Here is an 18,176-nt window from a genome sequence, read left to right as displayed (position 1 = left end):
TGAATAGCAAACTGGATCATTTCATGATCACTGTCCCCTAGCCTCCTTTGTACTAGCACCTCCCCCACCAGGTCATCCCCAGAGGCTAACACCAGATCCAATATGGCATTTCCCCTAGTGGGGACGAGTACCACCTGCATGAGGCGTAGGTCCTGTACACACGTCAGAAACCTTTGTGAGTAGCTAGACCTGGCCGACTGCTCCTCCCAGTTGATGTCAGGGTAATTCATATCGCTCATGCCCACAACATCCTTTGCACGCATGGCTTCCCCCAGCTGCCTGGAGAATTCCAGATCCAGCTCTTCCTCCTGATGTGGTGGCCTGTAGTAAACCCCTACCACCAGATCCCTCTTCCCCTGCCCTCAGAGCTTGATGCACAGGGTCTCAGTTAACCCTTCCTCTGGTCCCATTTGGAAGGTAGAACTGGTATACTGTTCCCTAACATAGAGCGCAACCCCCCCACCTTTTTTCCCCCTTCCTATCTCTTCTAAACAACCTATAGCATTCTATGTCTACTGCGCAGTCAAAAGTTTCATCCCACCATGTCTCCACTAGGCCAGCCAGGTTGATTTTACTACTTGCAAGCAGGAGAGCAAGCTCCTCCTGCTTGTTCCCCATGCTTCTTGCATTAGTGAAGAGACGCCTTGTAGCAGGGCACCAGGGTGCCTGCTACTAGCAGTAGAAATAGGGCTGCTGAAGCTCCCTGAAGCAGCACAGATGTGGGTTGCTGGGGCAACCAGGTTGGTCACATGACCAAAAAGGGGCAGGGCCAGGCCCTTATAAACAGCTAGGCCAAAGCCTAGCTGGCAGTTACCTCTAAACAGCCATAGGAGCAGGAGTGCTGAGCAGGCCGGGTGGATGGTTGCTGCCTGACCATGCAGACCGGCTGCAATGATGCAGGGGAAGAGAGAACCCTAAGGGAGGTATGGCTAAGACCCAGTGTGGCATGGAGTTTGTTGTGAGCCAGAAAGTTCCGTGTGGTTATGTTACAGCTGTTTGGCTCTGGGCTTAGTTATGGTTACGCTGGAGGACCGGGTGAGGCTGTAGGGGTGTGAGGAGGCTACCCAGTAACTTGGGGGCTCCCGGTGCCCAGTGGGGCACAGTGAGTGGTGCCAGTGGGGCACAGCTGTTTGCACCAGTGAGGCGTGGTGTGAGGGGGCAGAGACCCCAACCCTGAGGCTGGATTTGGCCCCCTTCGGGCTGGTGATCCCGAAGAAGGGCAGGGGGCCAGGCACAGCCACGGGCCACCTGAGCCCTGGGCGCGAGAAGCGCGGCACGGGCGCGAGAGGCATGGCATAGGCCCCAGAGGGGGCAATGGGTGCGGCATGGGCCCGAGAGGCACGCGAGCTAGGCCCGAGAAGGCAGGTCTGGGGCCAGGCAGGGAAAGGGCCGCCTGAGCCCAACTTTGAGAAGCCTGAGTAAGGGCGAGGAGCGCTGGAAGTGCAGCACAGGCCCCAGAGAGGGCAAGGAGCGCTGGAAGCACGGCACAGGCCTCAGGAGCGATCAGTCTCCTACTGACACTAAGCCCCGGAGAAGGGCGGGCGCGCAGTATACATCCTGGAGAGGGGCAGGCGTGCGATATAAGCCCGGAGAGGGGCCGACGTGCAGATTGGGGCCTGAATGATAAGAGCTCGACAGAGCCGAACAGAAGCCCGGGTGGGCGAATAGGCCCGGGAGAGGGCGAGAGGGGAACAGGAGCCCAGGAGGGGCGAGTGTATGATATGAGAACGTCCGGTACAGCTGCGAGGCTCGGGGCACGCTAAAGGGGAGGTTTGGAGGCACGCATAGCCCTTAAGGCTGGGGTGCACCGAGTCACCCTATAAGGGGCGGGGAATAGTGCCAGCATATTACCGTGGACAAGGGAATCGTAGGCAGCCTCCTTTACAGATCCGTAACAGCGAAGATGTGGCGGGAGAGACAAGAGGGTGCTAGTTGCCCATGTGACACGGTAAGGGGTGCAAGGGGGATCACGGCCGCCCCTGCGTCCCACCCCGTGACACGCCTTAATCCCCCTGTGGTGGGGGATGGCAAAGGACATGGAACACGCCTTTAATGGCATGATAGCTACTTTGCATATGTAGCTGGTCTCAAGGTAATTGCTCAATTAATCAGTTAATTATGTGATACTTGAATGTAACAGAAACTGCATGTTTTGTGAATTTCCAGTACCAATACCTCTCTATTTTGATTTGCATTTCATTAGTGAAAAAGGTAAAATTACATGAGTCTATGAAACATTTTATCTACTATTTCCAGGGTTCATTTAGCAAAACAGCTACTTCTGAGCAACAAGAGAAGTTACAGAGAAAGACAACAATTCTGATCAGGGGCATGGAGAGGCTTCTGCATGAAGAGAGACTAAATAAGCTATGAGTTCGGTTTAGAAAAAGATGACTAAAGTGTCTTGCTGGTTTAATGAGTAGTTGTTACATTTTGATAATCTTTGGTTTTAGCTATTTTAATTAAAGGCACTTAGAAGCCATTGAGTATGAAAGTTTAATAAGATGAAAGCCTATTATCATGAATGACATGTGCCCTCGGAGGCTGGGGCGACACAGTGACTGCCTGCAGGTGGCAGTGTCGGCAGTGGAGGCATGGTAGTGGGGAGCGAGGACCACCTGCAGGCGGCTGTGGTGACATCGGCGGTGAGGGCAGGACAAGTGGGGATCTCTCACAGGCAGTCGTGGCAGTGTCAGTGGCAAGTGGGGTGTGGCAAGTGGCGGGTGGCGAGTGGGAGACTGCCCACAGCCACAGGCAGCCACGTCGATAGTGAGGGAGGGAGCGGCGACTGCCCACAGAAGCAGCCAGTGGCTTTGGCGGCAGCCAATGTCAGGTGGGGCGGCCTCCCTGTGCTCCTCCCTATGCACTGTCTATGCCTATTATCAATCATGTATAATCCCAACTGCTATACCAAATTAGGTCACTTGTGAAACTAATTCAGTGTGAAAGTTTTGTACATTTCATGAGACTGCTATGTGATTTAGTGGCCAATAGAAGGGGATGAACTATCAGAGATTTTTGTATTTCATCCTATCCTCATAATCTTGCACTCTGCTCACTGTTTATCAGAAGGCATGTTCTGTTATTTTCTATAACTTAACATTATGCTCCTCTTTGTTTTGTCGCTCAGTGTGGTACCATGCTGTTTTAATTTATTTTGCCCTTGCTAAAAAACATTCCTACAGTGGAATAATAACATTCCTTACAATGGCTTGTGAGGGTGAGGAATGTTTTTATTTCTTCAGCTTTATTCATGAGATTGCACATTTATACCACCAAGTCCTGTCATCAAAAACATGTATGTAATGGTATTTCTCGTGTGATTTTCTTTCTCTAAGTGAGAGAGTTTTTCAGATTAATATATTGAGATGGCATTTTAACATTTCTAGTTCTGGAGAATTATTAGATCAGTTTGTGTCACGTTTCAAGCATTTTGGTGATTAAATTGATCCAAAAAACAATTTAATGGATTTTATAGGTGTTTTATATAGGCAGAGGAGGGGATACAAAATGCCCTTCTAGAAGTGTAAATATTAATTATTGATTTTTTTGGATGATAACATTTCTAGAATCATTATTTAATGCCTCTATTACTCGGTCTTGACCCTCTGCTCTGGCATTTTTTTCTTCTCTGTTTAGTTCAGAAATGACAAGTGAATAATAAAAGGTGCTCAAACATGAATCTCTTGATGCTTAAAGCGGTTTGTTTCTCTGGAGGCCACCAAAATCACAGACATACACTCATTAGATGGCACAAAAGGTGTATTTGCAAATAGGGTCAGAGCAGAGTCAAAAACTCAGATTACTCTGAACCCACCAAGGAATTTTGCAGGCTGTATATATCTTTTTCCTCCTGGGCACGTGTGCAGAAACAGGAACTCTTACAGCTCACTTCCGTTTCATACAAGCATACATGTGGTTACATCACTACATACATCGCATGTATATTATAATTAACTACTTAAGTATGCAGGGCGGAGAGGTAAATATGCATCAGCTAATTAAGCATGCTCAGAGACTACTATAGGTCACCAAGAGTTCAAACCCCACCCCCCCCCCCATTTCAAGGACACAGTCAGTTGAATTCCAGCTTCTGTAATCTGCATGAGAGAGGCTAGGGAGAAGCTGGGGGAGAGTCTGCGATTTAGTATGAGAAAAGCTGTGGCAAGGCTGGGCAAGGAAAAAAGTCCTTGGCAGTGTTTCTTTCTTATCAGGTGCAAGATGCAAGCTGTCCATTTCTAGCAATATTGCATTTCTAACACTCTAATAAAACCTGTTCATCATTGCATAGTTTTTATGACATGCCTGCTTTATACAATATTCTTTTTCTAAAGTGGATATTTATAATTTTTCTCAATATTGTATATATCTTTGGCATTAACCAGAAGTATATGATACCAGTAAATTTAGATCCATGATAGCGTAAGGACTAGTAATGACACATATAACCTTTTGCCAGTTTAAATTTGCCAGTCATGACCACGTAATACATTGCAAGAGGGTGGCTACCTGGCAGCTTCTGTGAAATGAATGGGTGCATCAGTCCTGTTTCTAGTAAATAAAATTTCACCTTTGAAAAATAAAGATAGTTCTCATTTAGCACAGATATTGATCTAAGTAAGAAGCTGAAAGAGCCTAGGGACTCCACAAACTGAAAGAGCCTGGGCACTGAATTATTCTAACATCTTGAGTGCGCCTCTTCTGGTCAAAGTGGAGGTTTGTTGGCAGCACAATGGGTGGACTGACGGGCATGGTGGATCTAGGAATCAGAAAAGGAATGAGGTGGGTGTGGAGATGCTGCCAGCGCTGCAGGGGTGACTGCATCCCCTCCCCGCCAGTAGGCAGACTGCTGAGGACTCAGGCCCTGCTCCCCTTCAGTGCAGGCACCTTCCCTCCGATTACCCTCTGCCCTTCACCTGCTGCTATTGCTTACTCCAGCTACCCTGGGGCAGGGGGAGGGCTGCTCCTGACCCGCTCCAGCTGGAGGCTTCTGTGAGGGGCAGCACAAGGTGCTAGATTTGGCCAGGGACACAAGCAGCAGCTGAATCCCTCACTTCCAGGCTCCCCTGCTCCTTGCCCAGTCCCCCTGGGTGTCCCTTGATGGCTGGGAACAGGATCTGGAAGGAGGATTGTTTGCTTCTGCTGTCCCAGTGCAGTCTGCTTCTAGACTGGAAGGGAAAACATGGAGCAGGAGGGACCTTAGTGCTGCTGCCCAGCCTGGCAACCTGAACAGCTGCTTTCTGCAGCCCCTGGCTACATTAGGGTAGCAGTGGGTCTGGGGTTTCCCCTGCCCTGGGTGAGCCAGGGACACTTGTGGCAGTTGTGGTCCTCATTTCCTTACCTGCTCCCTGCTTGGATCCCTTGGATATCACACACCAGCCTGGGGTTCCAGCTGTGCCTTTGCCTGTGTCTAGGGCCTTGAACTGGAGCCTCCTACACTGTGGGAGGTGGGTGCAACTGTGCCACTGCACCCCTCCCTGATTCTCCTCTCTTGATAGGCATGTGTCCTTTGCATTCTTGATCATTTCTAGTTCTAGTGACTTTCACTGAAGTCAATTCAATGCTGTTCACAAATGCAAAATTAACTTATTTAAGACAGGAACTTTAAAACAAAGAAGGCTGACATTTGGCAACTGGAATGCATGTGCAGGTGCATAAAAGTTGCAAATCTTGCTTTTGCAGTGAAATGACAATTTGGTTATCTAAATATCGGTTTGTTCATATAGTCATGGCGTTCGTGTCCCAAATTGTGTACTGTACTTGGATCCTCCATTTGAAAACATGAAGAGCAAGATCCTGCTTCCTCTACTCTGCCATTCCTGTATTTAATAAAAATCATCCATGTATTTTAGGAATGTATTTAAGTTCTTTGCTGGGTAAGGCTCTTAGTTCCTTAATACTGCATGTTTAACCAGTTTTATTTCAACTTTCAAAAAATGGCCTTTTCATCTTAAATGCAGGTTGTAAACACCTATTTGCAGGCTCAAGGTCTTTGGTGTCCTTAAAAATCTTATCTGTAAAACTTCATTAACATACTCTTGTTTACAGACAGGAATTACAAACATTTGCATTTATTATTTCTTCATCATCACACTTCTGTATGTGGACTAGTACAAAACCTGTTCAAGATTCAGTTTAATACTTTACATTTTACTGAGTAAATATAAATGCTGTTTTCCCTGGCCATCAGTGTAAGAACATGTATCATTTCTCTGATCTAATACAGTAATTCGTATCTAGTTTAGTATCCTGTAGGCCTGTGTGAAGTGGCTAGCATTCACTGCGGATTCAGATTCAGCTGATTTGGGAGACAGTGCTTTGATTCGGTGATTTGAATCACTGTCCCAAATCAGTCAGCCAAATCTGATTCAGAGATTTGGCCGCAGCCAAACTGGCTAAATCTCCAAATTGGCCCCATCCCCCACCAACTCTCAGTGACTGCCCCACCTGCTCTCCCAGCTTCCGGCTCTTTGAAAAAGGAAAAAAGCCTGTACTACCAGCTGCTGCCAGGCCGGGGTGGGGGGTGATCCCTGTTGCCCCCCCACCCCATACAATGTGGGGGGCTCCACCATGAGCACCCTGACCCCTGCCTGCTCTTCCAGCCCTCTTCATGGCTGCCCTGCCTGTCCCAACTCCTGCCCCTTAATAATAATAATAATAAAAAAAAAAAAAAAAAAAAAAAAAAAAGCCCTCACTCACCGGCTCCTTCTGGGGAGGGGGGGGTTGATCCTCGTTGCCTCCCACTGCCCTGTGCTGCATGGGGGCGCTCTACCATGAGCCCTGAGAAGCCCTAAGGCCACTGCAGCAGTCCGTGAGTTTGGGCTTTTCTTTTCTTTTCTTTAAGGGCCTGGAGCTGGGGCAGGTGGGGCAGCCATGGGGGGTTTGGGAGAGTGGGTGGGGAACACTCAGGGGGCCTGGGGGAGCAGGCAGGGGATGCGGTCTGGTGGGGGTCCCCCCTCAGTCCCCTCTCCCCTCCCCCCTCCTCCAGCCCTCCACCCCCTATTTACCAGCATGGAGTCTGTGTCCAGATCCCTGCTGCAGCGAGCTGGGACTGCCAAAATCACTGAAGCTCTCTGAATCTTTTCCAAATTGATTTGGAGAGCTTCGAATCGATCTGGACCTTGTAATTGGCCTTGTTATTCAATTCGGATTCGGAGATTTGGCCACCGAATTTCTTACAAATTGAATCAACACCTGAAGCTTCGCATATCCTGACATTGCCAGTAGCTTTGATAGCACCAGATTTGTTAGTGGAAGGTTTAAGAGAATGCCAGGGCAAAGTGAACTACTTTGCCTTGGGATGGGATGGGATGTGGTACAGTTATTCAATAAAGTACTGTAACCTAAAGCACTTTCATCTGATATCACATCCATCCAGGGTTAACTTGGAGTGGGATCCAGCATTTTTAAAGTGCTTTATGTCCTGTGAACGTCTTTTCTGTTACTGTTGTAAAATGCTTTGTGTGCACTTAATGTGCGATAAGTGTAATGTGTCTATACCTAGCCTCTGTGATTGGTTTGATCTATGATCTGATAAATTGTAGGTCATTTCTTTTTATACACTCCATTTCCCATTGAAGGAAAATATTCTTGAGGAGATTATGATTGGTGTACAGTGTCTTAGTTACAAAAAAGGAAGGGATATTCACCTGCTAAAGTTTGTGTCCTCTCTGTTTGGTGCCTTTTTCAACTGACTTTTTCTGCAAGGAATGCACATCTTTTAAAATTTAGTTCAGAAACTGCAACCCCTGCTTCTACATTTCTAAGATATGTGGTCAGACAGTTCCTTCAAAGCATCCATGCTGCTGCTTTCATAGCAGTAGAACATTTCAATAGCAGTGTACTGGAGCTTGGCTTTTAAACTGCACCTTTCAAGAATTCTTTCCTTAACTATTGATAACATAATACTGTGGCTTATGGACACATTCACATTCTGATAAGTTTGATTACTTAACAGTGTAAAAAAAGTCATTGGCACTAATTGTGCTACTCATTCATCAAAAAGTTAAAAAAATCAATTCACCTGATGTAGGAGTGAGTGATTATAATAACCAATGTTATTTAAAGATACTGATTTAAGGGAAAGTGAGCTATCTAGGGTGTGAAAAGTAACTTAGGTAAAATAATTAAATCTTTTAATGGAAAAAATAGGCAAATTCAGAACATTTATTTCTGAAATAAATGGATGCCCACTAATATCAGTAATTAACATATTGGTATGCAATATAGTTAAAGCATTTGGCATTAAAACTGTCAGGTTGCTATCACCAAATTCATAGTTTCATAGTTGGTAGGGTCCAAAGGGACCTGAGCAGATCATCAAGTCCAACCACCTGCCGTGGCAGGAAAAAGTACTGGGGTCAAACAACCCCAGCAAGGTGTTCGTCTAGCCTCCTCTTAAAGACCCCCAGGTTGGAGCCAGCACCACTTCGCTTGGAAGTTGGTTCATAGTCGTCCTGACCATGAAGTAGTGCCTCCTGATGTCTAGTCTGAATCTACCCTCTGCCAGCGTGTGACCGTTGTTTCTTGTCACTCCTGGTAGTGCTCTGCGGAACAGGGACTCTCCCATTGCCTGCTGGTCCCCTCTGACTAGTTTGTAACAGGCCACTAGTTTGAGGCTATGCTTTTCTACTAAGTCTTGTATCTAATCAGACTAATTTAATTGGGCATTATCAACTTGGCTAGGCTCTACACTTGATTTACTGAAAGTAAATGCTATATGGAATGCCTTCAGGATTCCTGAATTGACCAAATTCTGCTCTATTTACAGTCCGATAATCCCACTAACTACAGTGGCTATCAGGGTGTAAAGCAGAACTTTGCCTGCGTATTAAAAGTCATTACTGCATTGCCAAAACTTTAAACCAGAAAATTGCTACCATCTTGTCATGTGTTGTAAGATGTAGTGATGGATGAATACTGTCTTAGTCTCATGATTACTTATTTGAACTTTCAAATAAGCTTACTTTGTGAACATCTTTGTTTAATGTAAAAAAAAATAGCGCATTTGGGGAGGCTAGGGGGAAGTTAGATCACGTTAAAAATGACCACACAATCTAACTTAATTCACCCAGGTGTAAACCTTACATTTAGATCCCTTGTTAGGTTGATCTAAGTGTGAACTGTACAGAAGTTCCAGGAAGGTTGGTCTAAAAATGTCTGACCTGATCTAAGTTAACCCTACCTTTTTGAGGTAGTCTAATTTGGATTGCATTGGCCATTTTTAGACTGATCTAATTGCCCCAAACATCTGTACCGTTCCCAGTGCAGCCCTGACTCTGCTGGCCCCCCTGATCCCTCTGCTAGCCCCACCATCCTGACTTACGTTAGATCAGATAACTATTTTTAATTCAATTTAACTTCCTTCAACCCCCACCCCCCAGATGTCTGCATGCAGCCTAAGACTGAATATGTGGATAGGTAAGGGGTGGGCAAAATACAGCCTGTGGGCTGGATATGGCCTGCCAAGCACTTTTCTCCAGCCTGCAGAGCCCCTTCAAAACCCAGGTAATGGCAGCTGCCTCTCTAAAAGCCTCCGGCTGCACCAGCTGCTGGCTGCAGGACCTCAGGCTGTTTCCTTGGGTTCTGGTTGCGAGGCAACCAACCCTGACCAAAGCCTGACCCAGCTGCCTTGCCCCGCCCTGGCTCAGGCCAGGTTTGCAGCTTGAGTGGGTGGGGGATGGGGCTGGGCCAGAACCTGTAGCGCCGGTGAGGGGAAAGTGCCTGGGCCGGGTTCTGCTTTGCTGCATGGGACTAGAAAGGGCCCTGCCTTGCAGGTAAGCCCAGGAAAGCGGTTCCTGGGCAGGCTATCCCCGTGTTGTGCCGCTCGGGCCATGCAAGGTTGTGCTGAGTTGGCACTGGGAAGTGGAAACAGCAGCTGGGCCACAGCTCCGGCCCAGTCAGCACCATTGAAGAGAGGTGGCGGCGGAGCTGTATGCCGCTTGGGACAGGATAAACCCAGCTGGAGAGGCAGGGGCTCAGCTGCATTTTCCCCCTACCTGTGCTGGTCAGTCCCGAGTGGCACACTGCTCCACCCCGCATCTGTTGGCCTATGCAGAGCCAGCCGGTCTCGCCCCGTCCCCAGCAGCACGTGGGAAGCCGGCTTCAGCCCCATGCTGCTCTGGATGGGACAGACTTGGCTGGGTCTGCACCAGCCAGGAAAGGCAGCATGCAGCTGAAGTCAGCTCCTCACATGCTGCTGGGGATGGGAGGAGTCTGGCCGGGTCTACACCGGCCAGCAGAAGTGGCAGCGGAGCCATGTGCTGCTTAGGACAGGACGAGCCTGGCCAGAGTTGCAGGGTTTCAGCTGCACCTTCCCCCTGCCTGCGCCGGTCAGTCCCAAGCAGCACACGGCTCTGCCACCACTTCTGTTGGCCAGTGCAGACCTGTCTAGGCCCGTCCCATCTGGAGCAGCATGAGGCTGGAACCAGCTTCCCACGTGCTGCTGGGGATGGGAGGAGTCCGGCTGGGTCAGCACGGGCCAGCAGAAGCAGCGGTGAAGCCGCGTGCTGCTCGGGACTGACTGGCACAGGTAGGGGGAAAGTGCAGCTGAGCCCCTGCTGCTCCGGCCGGGCTCATCCAATCCTGAGCGGCACACGGCTCTGCCGCCACTTCTGGCTGGTGCAGACCCGGCCAGGCTCCTCCCATCCCCAGCAGCATGTGAGGAGCTGACTTCAGCTGCATGCTGCCTTTCCTGGCTGGTTCAGATCTGGCCAGGTCTGTCCCATCTGGAGTAGCATGTGGTGGAAGCCAGCCTATCAGGTGCTGCTGGGAATGGGGCGAGCCCGACTGGGTTGGCACTGGCCAGCACAAGCAGTGGCAGAGCCTCCTCCTTTTGGGGTCAGCTGGCACAGGTAGGGGGGAAGTTCTGGGGGCGGTCTGATGCTCCTGAAACCCCACTGCTGGGGCAGGATATTAGAGGGGTCTCAACCCCTTGCTACCTGGTAAGTTGTGCAAGGGGAGGGACTTCCGGTGGCAAAGGCCAGGGGTTAGGGGGCAGGGCTTCTGGTGGCAAAGGTCAGGGGGTGGGATGTCCAATCCCAAGCTGGCGACCAGGGGGTGGGGCAACTGGAAGGGATGGAGCTACCCATGTGGCCCTCAACAGTGCGCCAAAAGTCATCAAGTGGCCCTCTGCCTGAAATAATTGCCTGCTCCTGGGATAGGTGAATTGGCTGCACCTGCACCTGGTTAGCTAGCTAGAAGAGGCAGGGCCCTGGGCCCATATAAACTCAAAGGCTGGGATTAGGCAGTTCTGTTCCCTGCCAGCAGCTGAAGAGGAAGGAAGGGCCCAGAGACACTGCAGCCGTCAGAGACGCTGCCCTTAGAGTGATGGGACACCAGGAGCCCACATGGTAGCCTTGCCTACTAGGCACCTAGCCTCAGAGCGGAAGTCTTACTCTCTTAAAGGGGCAGAGCATGCCTTGAATTTTGTGTTACATTACAGCCCAGGGGCTCGTGGTTGTTGGCTGTTGTTTGTTCTCTGATAAGACTGGTGGTTTGGCAGAGGCTACTGGGGAAGGAGGAGGCATCATTGGAGGCCCACTACAGTGTGGGAACCCCAGTGCCACTGTGGGTGCAATATTCAGGGTGCACTGACCCCAGTGGCAGTGAGGCGCGGAGACAGACAGGGCTGTGGAGAGCCCAGGGAGGACAAGGGGGCCAAATTACAGCAAGGCCTAGACAAGACAATGTCAGTATCATCTGCGATGCTTGGGGCATGGTAAAGGGGCGGTTGGAGCCATGCACATAGCCCATAAGGCTGAGAGACTCAGGAACCATCCCCCATGAAGCAGGACACCAAAGGGTCAAGGAACCGCAGGGTTCAGTAGGATCTAGCCAGACTGTGTCCAAGTGTAAAGATCAAGGGCAGCCTCCCTATATCAATCATACCAGCAAGACGCAGCGGGCGAGATAGAGGATGCTGTAGGGCAAGATTGGCATGGTTAAGGAGTCTAGGGGTAACATGGCCATCCCTAGAGACCCCACCCTGCTACGCAGACAATGGCTAGTTCAATTTCTGTTTTGTTTTACATAGGGCCCCTCTACATGTACAGGTAAAGGTACATTGCTGCATGTGCATGGCATGATTATGTGGATCAAGCATTAAATTCCATTGCACCTTATTGCTGGGGGAGTCCAATCCTAGTCCCCTATACTGGCAAGAAGCAAGCTCCCCGAGCTGGGAGTCTGGGCCAGCTGACAGGTCTCTTAGGTGCTGTGGTGCACCATGTGCTCACTAGGCTCTCAGCTGTGGAGACACCCAAGGGATCCTTGTGGCAGGGATACTGCAGTTGCTGTGATCTCCCAGTCTTAGGGGGGCTTTATGCACCTTCACTGCTTGGAGACTGCAGTTGCTGCAGCCTCTGAGTCACATGAGGTGCCCCATGGCTGGGAGCCTTGAGAGTTGGGAGGTCCCAGGCTGGGAGGGTATACATGCCCCCCTGCTGGGAGCTTCAGTCAGCTGATTTGGCTCTCAGCCAGAGGGGCTTTGGCCACACATTCAATTAACGACATGATAGGAAGCAGCTGCACAGTTACTACACACATTTTGTGGAATAATTTTGCAGCTGCTGCTTTTTATCATGCCATTAATTGATTGAATGTGTGGCCAGGTGAGTGCTTAAGAAGCGATTAACTGTTTAATCACCTTATGTAATGTATAGATGGGGCTAAAGACATACATGCAAATCCACCTCCTTTCAAATTTTCCAGTATGGAATCATGGAACAAACTACAAATAGTATATCGTCAGAAAATGTGTGGAACCATGTAGAAGTAGTCTACTTGAACTAATAGCAGAAGCAAGAAGTAAGTCTCTGTGGGCTAGCACTGGAAGGGGATGAGGCACACTAGAAAATAGTGAGAATGAAGCATTTTGACTTTCATTCCAAATCCAGGGTAGACATGTGCTCTAATGGGCAGGGGCTCTTTAGCCTTCTTCCACTGTGATGAGCAAGTACTGTAGTTGTATAACTATGCCCTCAGGATGAGAGCTAGATTAACCCATGCCATTCCAGGAAAGCCCAGTCCTGTATGGTTGGACTTCTTTCTCAAAACTAGCTATAAAAGAATTGAGCAGATTGCTGTCAAGTATCTGTTCAATGTGTCTCTCTCAGACCTTGAATGGCCCATGCTAAAACCCAGACTTTTTTCTGGCTCCTGCCACAATTCTGAATTTTTCCAGCTTCTGCACAGTTTTCTTCAACCTCTGATACCACTTTTAATTTTTTTACTTCAAGCTTAGTTTATGGCAGGGGCGGGCAATTATTTTGGGTGGAGGGCCACTTACTGAGTTTTGGCAAGCTATCAAGGGCTGCATGACAGGCAGCCAGGGGCAAATAAGTATTAATTTTCTAAATTTTTTAGAGGCCCTGCGGATCGCATTTTGCCCACCCCTAGTTTGGAGTTTGAGTTTGGTTTAGACCTCTGGCAATTTTTCTCTGTTACTCTGCAGTGGCCACACCATGATCATGACACCTCAAATTTGACACCTTCTGCCTAATCCTCTTTAAGTCTGTTTATATCCTTCTCTTACTTCTACCTTTATGAGTAGCTTTTTATCCCCTTAAGCTAATTAGTACCTGCTTCAAATAGAAGACTTCTCGTTTCATTTCTAGTTTGTTTGCCTAATGAGTCCTAGACCCACCCATTCATACTCCCCAGTCAATCTCTAGTCTTCTCAATGTCTAGTCCCACTTTCTTCCTGCTTCCAGTTTCCTTGCCTGATTGCAAAAGCTGATTATAAGCATTCTTACTTGAAGGCTCAATTCAGAGCCCAGGCAGCAATGGGAATCTCTTCATTGACCTCGGTGGACTCTGAACGGGGCTCTTAAAGTGTCAGATATGTTTGCAAGTCACAAAGGAATGAGTCTGGGTTTTCTCAAGGAGGTATTTTTGGTAACAACTTGTCAGTGAAGTCAGGACTTAATAGTTCAGTAGGAGGTACCAAATAAATACCACCACCTTCCACTATATTTTGCACTCTTCTCTCCTCCTCTTCCTCTGTGGAAATAACAACTGTCTTGCAGTCAGTGCCCTTTGAATCAGGACACCGCAAGAAGACCTCTCCAGAGAGCTGTTTCCAGGAACTCTTTTAAAAGCTGGATTCTTGATTTGAAAGGTAAGATTGATGTGGAGTGAAAAGAATGATTTTTATAGTGAAAGTACATTAGCTTATAAATTGAGTTGCAGACACTTATTTATATGGTCATTCCATCAAAAATGTCAGAGTTTGTGAACTACATTTTTTTTTCAAATGTTCTAAATGTTTTCATCATGATTTCAATGGCATAAGAGATCATTATCTTGTCACATGATGCCAGTCACCACTATTGTGCAGTGCTTTTGCATTTTTTTGAGCTATAAAAAGCATATCAGAATATTTTAGAGGGAAAGATAAGATATCACATGACTACTCTTCCCTTAGGAAGACTGCACTTATCTTTTGACATTTTGCTGGATGCTGTTGCTAGTTTAAGATGCATTTATGTAAATGTAGATTTCTCAGTTTAGCACTTAAATAGTGAGTTGTATTAAGCAATTTTTAAGTTTGATATAGAAATATAAAAAGCATTTTTCATGTAAAGAGTGTTTACAGACTGCGTCTGTCTGATGACCTAAGATGTAACAATAGCTTTTTATGAAACTTGTTATATGACCTTTTTTTTGGTAAGGTGACAAATTAATTATTTTTAGTACAAGACCATTGTGAATGTCCTTTAAACAGAGGCCTTCGCTCTAAAAAGAGAGAGGAGCACCAAAAGAGGCTAGGATCCAAAAATCATTACCAGCATAGTACAGCCATCTGTCCAAAAACTACCTGGCACAGTAAAGGCTGTTTGTTCAGTGCCCGAACCAAATGCAAAAGTGAAAATATTTGAGTAGTTCATTTCAGTGAATATTTTCGTAAAAGCAAAAAGCTTCACAGAGATGGTGCATGTGTATTATTGTATTGTGTGTTACACGATCATGTGACACTTCCCATCTTTTTCTTTGAGACAAATGTTACATAAATATTTTAAATGTTACCACTAAAAACTTCCAAGGCCCATAACTGATGTTCTTTTGTGCCTGAGAGAAACTTCATGAACACAGAGCAGTTAAAGCATGTCTCAGACACATTTCTTGATTTTGTTCTCACTTACGCTGGTTTATCTCGACATAGTTTAACTGTTGTCAGTAAAATTGTGCTGGTATAAGTGTCCATGTCTACACATGATGCTGACTGTGCAGTTGTTACCGTGCAGTCATTTAGTACCTGTATAAATAACTTTTTTGTGATGCTGACTGTACAGTAGCCAAAGACTACTGTGCAGTAGCGCTGTGTCAGGGTTTCATTTTTTAATCAAGGAGATTAATGTTAAATATTGTAATGTTATCATTATTATATGAGCCCTTTATGGTTACAAAGTTAAGTATTCAGAAGTTAAGAAGTGTCCACATAAAAGTTTTCCATGCAACTATTTCTGTGCCTTTGTGCATGTACATTATATATATTCCAATATAACATATAATATAGTCTTTAAGTTCCACTTCTGGGTCCACCAGGGAGCTGGTCAGGGGGGTTCCCCCCATGTCCAACCCCCCCCTGGCTTAGCGACTGGTTCCTCCTGGGTCGGGGGGGCACCCGGGGTCCCCCTGCAGCTGATCGCTGAGCTGCGAGGGTGCGGGGGGGGCCCCCTCATGTGCTCCTCAGCAGACTCAGAAGTGGACCAGATGTATGGCCCACTTTGGGTTTTCTGGTGATCACTTTTGGGAGGGGGGGCCCACACTTGTGTGAGACACTCCATCTGCCCTAGCATTGCAGCATTCATGAGCCACACCCTGGTACCTTGAGGTATGTAGAAAAAATATGTAAAGCTGTGTCTATGGCAGAATTGCTGATTCTCTGAATCTGCACTGAATCTTCAGATTTGGATTTGGCTGAATGAAATTGGGGACAGTGATCTGAATCAACTAATCAAATCACTGCCCCCAATTTGGGCTGGATCTGAATTGAATATGGGCCATTTCACACGCCCCTAGCTGGAATTACAGTGTGTCAGAGCAGGCTCCTTGCATATATATAGAAGTCCATAGAGGCTAAATGGTTCAGAGGGCAGAACAAGCTGCTTTACCATATGCTATAAATATGCAGAAAGAAATAGAAAGAAAAGGGATGTGGGAAGGGATGCTGCTGAGAGTCATAATAAGGGTGTTAATTAGGTTAATTGAGATGAATTTCCCTTCCAGCTCTCAGAGTGGGGCATTAACTGGCTTTTTAAAAAGGAAATAGGTATGGACAGAGTGAGGAGAGTGGCATTCACTCTGTCTACAGCTGGAGCTTGGGGAACCCCAGCAGTGGGAGGTTCACCTTCAGGAACACCAGCTGCTCCACCAAACTAGAATCCAAGCAGGTGCAGTAGGGTATCACTACGTCACCAGCAATGCTGAACACCCTCTCACTTGGAACACTGGTTGATGGACAGGACAGGTTTTTGGGCAAGTGTGGCCAGATCCAGCCACATGTGGTTGCAGCTTGCCCAGTAGGCCAGTAGGTTGCACAGCAGTGGCTCCATGTCCTTGCTGAGATAGGCAGCCACCAAGGCCTAAACGCTATGTGCCTGATGGTGGGGTCTGGTGCCTCTGGACCCCACCATGGCAACCATGCCCTTGGCCCACATTGGCAGCACCTGTGGTGGAGGAGAAGATTGGCTGTTGGATGATGTGCTGGCATGGGACAGCAGATCAAGCCATTTCCTGATGCTCTCCCCTTCTGTTGTCTCACCGGTGCCTGGATGTCTGGTGACAGTGGCTTGCCTGAGCCAGGAACATTGATCCCCTGGAAGCTCTCCATTTAGCTTTAAATTTCCCTCACTATGGGGATCACCTGGCTAAGGAGGGCATCGCCAGCACTGAGGCTCTTGGTGGCCTTGGAAGGGCTTGAGGACCACCAAGATCTGGGAGATGGTATCCCACTCAGCTCTGTTCAGGGGGCTTTGGAGCAAGGGGGGGACTTCCCTTTGGGTACGCTCCTACTGGTGCCAGTCTGAGGAGGAGCAAGGGCAAGGGGATGATGCCTGTGGAGAACCATCAGCATCCCCGTGGTGCTCATGTGTTTTTGTTCCCTTGCCCCAGCTGGTTTTGGCTCAGTAGTGCAGGCAGGTAGTGTACATGGGATTATCTGCCAGGTCAAAATGATCCCAGACCATACTACCCATTCGCTTCTGGGGTGCAGGTGCATGTGTGGATTCTGCTGAACTTTCCCCCTCCTCAGCAGGCAGAGGCACAGCAACAGGAGGAGTGGACTCAGCTGAGCTGCTTGCCTCCACCTCTACTTCAACCTCCTCCAAAATGCCTTTTGGGGAAGGAGACCTGGCTCTAGGGCAAACTTGAGGGGTGTGGAGCACAAACTCAGATGATTCCCCCTCCTTCCCCAGAATTTCCCTTGCTAGGGTGCTGAGATATAGATCCAGCTCCAGCTCTTCCTCTAGCACTGGAAGGATCAGGATGGGAAATGAAATGGGGGTAGAGTAGGTTCTCATGGTGTAGCTGCAGCTTGTTTTCATTGTCATAGTAGTGATAGGGCAGGTTAGGGCTGGTGCTTATGGAGGGGATGCTGTTTTGGGCACTGGTGCTGCTCCCCTCTCTTTGCTGCTTGTGGAAGCCTCATCCCTTGTAGCTGGAGGAAAGAGGCTGCATCTCAGTTGGGTGGTGGTGGTGGTGAACATACACCTCTCCCTCTACCCCCTCTTCCGCCAGATGTAGGGTCGGAAAGGACCTAAGTAGATCAACAAGTCCGACCCCCTGTCCTGGGCAGGAGAGAATACTGGGCTTATATGACCCCAGCTAGGTAATTGTCAAGCCGCCTCTTAAACCCCAAGGTAGGAGCTAGCACGACTTCCCTTGGAAGTTGGTTTCAGATCCTAGTTGCCCTGACTGTGAAATAATGTCTTATAATGTCCAGCCTGAACCTATTCTCAAACAACTTCTGCACTGGTCCACTCCTGGAGGGAGCAAACCAGAAAAGCCAAGGCTGCAACTGAACTCCAACTAGCTTTGAGTATCAAGGACAATAAAAAGTCCTTTTTCAGATATGTGGGGAGCCGGAGGAAAAGCAAGGGCAACATTGAACCCCTGCTAAACCAGTTGCATCAACTGACAACTGATGCCCAGGAAAAAGCCAACCTATTAAATGG

At 48.0% G+C, this 18,176-nt stretch overlaps 1 protein-coding gene across 4 annotated transcripts in view; it reads left to right on the top strand.

The window, feature by feature from the left end:
- Nucleotides 1-18,176, top strand: part of CTNNA3 (catenin alpha 3) — a 1,496,635-nt gene that overhangs the window by 17,374 nt on the left and 1,461,085 nt on the right. For 2 of the 4 annotated variants that reach the window (XM_090056880.1, XM_090056877.1), the window contains exon 1: nucleotides 13,996-14,119. The gene's annotated coding sequence lies outside the window, so the exon portion shown is untranslated. Of the gene's footprint in view, nucleotides 1-13,995; nucleotides 14,120-18,176 lie in introns of those variants that run through there. The other 2 variants (XM_090056878.1, XM_090056881.1) reach the window with 2 other exon arrangements.

Source organism: Crocodylus siamensis, chromosome 7, assembly GCF_052110815.1.
Source record: "Crocodylus siamensis isolate JL-2025a chromosome 7, ASM5211081v1, whole genome shotgun sequence".
Taxonomy (NCBI): Eukaryota; Metazoa; Chordata; order Crocodylia; family Crocodylidae; genus Crocodylus; species Crocodylus siamensis.
The sequence above is the reverse complement of the archived record's forward strand: the minus strand, read 5'-3'. Positions and strand labels throughout refer to the sequence as shown.